The sequence below is a fragment of the Urocitellus parryii genome, chromosome 8 (genome assembly GCF_045843805.1).
Source record: "Urocitellus parryii isolate mUroPar1 chromosome 8, mUroPar1.hap1, whole genome shotgun sequence".
Lineage (NCBI taxonomy): Eukaryota > Metazoa > Chordata > Mammalia > Rodentia > Sciuridae > Urocitellus > Urocitellus parryii.
Window position 1 is genome coordinate 73,281,392 of NC_135538.1, and position 2,931 is coordinate 73,284,322.

The 2,931-nt window shown below is 37.7% G+C and overlaps 1 non-coding gene across 1 annotated transcript; it reads left to right on the plus strand.

Moving 5' to 3' along the window:
• The first annotated feature begins 1,133 nt into the window (after positions 1 to 1,133).
• Positions 1,134 to 1,240, plus strand: LOC113198724 (U6 spliceosomal RNA). Its single transcript, XR_003302892.1, has one exon. It is a non-coding gene; the product is annotated as a U6 spliceosomal RNA (small nuclear RNA).
• The last annotated feature ends 1,691 nt before the right edge of the window (positions 1,241 to 2,931 follow it).

Here is a 2,931-nt window from a genome sequence, read left to right on the forward strand (position 1 = left end):
GAAAGGACTTTAATCCCACTCCCAAGGAAGGAGCCCTCATGACCTAATCACCTCCTAAAGTCTGCAACAGTTCATACTATGATAATGGCCATAAAGTTTCAGCACACAAATTGTGGAGGGGACACATTCAAACCAAAGCAGTCCAGAGAGTCAGTATTATAGGCATTACATGCCACAGGGTCAACTCTGCAGCTGCAGGCAATACATGTCTGTGAGCATGCTGTTACAAAAAAATCATAAAAACAAGCAGAGATTGGAAGGGGAGGTTGTTATACTGTGATTCAGCTAGCAGACTATAGCTTGACAGACCCTTGTATAACATCTCAGAGGTGAGGACACAAGTAATCTCTGAAAACAGCAGAGCAGTGAGTCTAGAAACAGGACTAAAGTATATAAAAGAAACAGCTGAGACCCCTATTCCTCTTTCCCATCCACTTCACTGTAGCCAAGTGAAGGCCTCCCCTTTGCTAGACAGAACGATTAATATCTGGGAAGCAAGGGATGCTGGGCTCACAGATAAACGTGGTTGTGAGATGCACTGATTACAACAGAGAAATTTATTTTTTTAAAACCTCCAGCACTAGTCCCATTCAAATGGCAAACAGGCTTAGAATCTCTGGATAGAAGATGAGTGAATTCCTCTCTGGAGGGACTTATCAACCTTAGAGAAAATAACTGAAGGCACCGAGGATACATAGTTCTCAACAAATGAACTTCCTACCATACAGCCTAGCAGTTTACATCCCCCACCCAAATATAGTTTTCAGTCTGTTTTTTATTACTTCTGTCTTAAAAAGAAAAAAAAATCAACCTTTGTGAAAGACAACAATCAAAATTAACCTAAAGAAAAACTTTCTCTTCTACAAAAGAAACTCTAAGGAACAGAGCAGGTAGTCAAGAAGGAAAGTTTTCAAAATAACAATTAATCAATTCAGAAGAGAAGGGAGGACATTGCATCCATGAAATAAAAAATACGAAGCTGAAAAACAAAGAGCCATCAGAGAAAAAAATAGCTCTGAAAATTTAAAAATACAATAGCAAGATGAAGAATTCAACAGAAGGGTTGTAAAATAAAGTTGAGAAAATCTACCAGAAACTAGAACAAGAAAATAAGAATGAAAAACAACAATAAAGTGCTCGATTCAGCAGCACATATACTAAAATTGGAATGATACAGAGAAGATTAGCATGGCCCCTGCTCAAGGATGATATGCAAATTCGTGAAGCATTCCATATTTTTGGAAAGCAGTATGGAGATTCCTTGGAAAGCTGGGAATGGAACCACCATTTGACCCAGCTATTCCTCTTCTTGGACTATTCCCCGAAGACCTTAAAAGAGCGTGCTAAGGGATACAGCTACATCGATGTTCATAGCAACACAATTCACAATAGCTAGATTGTAGAACCAACCTAGATGCCCTTCAATAGATGAATGGATAAAAAAAATGTGGCATTTATACACAAAGGAGTATTACTCAGCACTAAAAAAATGACAAAATCATGGCATTTGCAGGGAAATGGATGGCATTAGAGCAGATTATACTAAGTGAAGCTAGCCAATCCCTAAAAAACAAATACCAAATGTCTTTTTTGATATAAGGAGAATAACTAACAACAGAGTAGGGAGGAAGAGCAGGAGGAAAAGATTAACATTAAACAGGGATGAGAGGTGGGAGGGAAAGGGAGAGAGAAGGGAAATTGCATGGAAATGGAAGGAGACCCTCATTGTTATACAAAATTACATATAAGAGGAAGTGAGGGGAAAGGGAAAAAAACAAAGGAGAGAAATGAATTACAGTAGATGGGGTAGAGAGAGAAGATGGGAGGGGAGGGGAGGGGAGGGGAGGGGGGATAGTAGAGGGCAGCAGAATTCAACAGACACTAGTATGGCAGTATGTAAAAACGAGGATGTGTAACCGATGTGATTCTGCAATATGTATACGGGGTAAAAATGTGAGTTCATAACCCACTTGAATCACATGTATGAAATATGATATGTCAAGAGCTTTGTAATGTTTTGAACAACTAATAATAAAAAAAACAACAATAAAATTAGAAGGTTGCCTGAGGAGGGGTAGGGGTGTCTGACATCTAAATAGTAGTCATTCTAATCAGAGAAAACATAGAATATGCTGTCTTCTATAGCTTTAGGATGATTTTATGAAACATCCCAATTTTTGAGAGATTAACTTATAAATTCATCACTTTTCTGTTGAGGAGAAACTCCTGAAAAGCCAAAAAGATCATTCATATGACCTATGATTCCACCCAACCCAGATTTAGATTAATTATTCAAACCAGAGAGGCACTAACAAATTAGTTTTCCCTTTTCCAAGTCATGCAAAATTGTTTCAGTAATCTCAACACAATTCATACATATTTTCTCTACTATTTTTACCAAAAGATTCCATCAATTATTGTCTTCTATATTTGAGCATCCCTAAAACTCAATCCCTCCAGTCATAGTCCTCCAGCCTCCTAGAAGGTAGAGGAAGGACTTTACCCGACTTCCATGACTGGGACAAGGATCCAGGGTCCTAGCTACATCTTTTACACTTTTCCAGCCTATCACCTGTTCTCAGATTCATTGCTCCACCACTTTTAGATTTCTGACAACTTCAACCCTATAACTTTCTAATGTGCTGTGTTTGAACTAGACATTAGACATTTTAGATATTTGTGAACAAATGACAAATTTCTGTGAACAAGTGGCAAATCCCTCTGACCAATTAATTTCCAAGAGTTTTCCCCAAAAAGTTGCTATACAAAAATGCAAAAGGACTTCAGTTATAAACACTTACAAAAGACAAACTTCTTTGTATGAAGAAAGGAAACTTACTTTTTTCTCCGTTATGGAGTCTTCTGGTATAAAGCCTAGTTCAAGAGCAAATATATATCCAAGAAAGTCCATTACTCTCTTCTGCTTTGAAA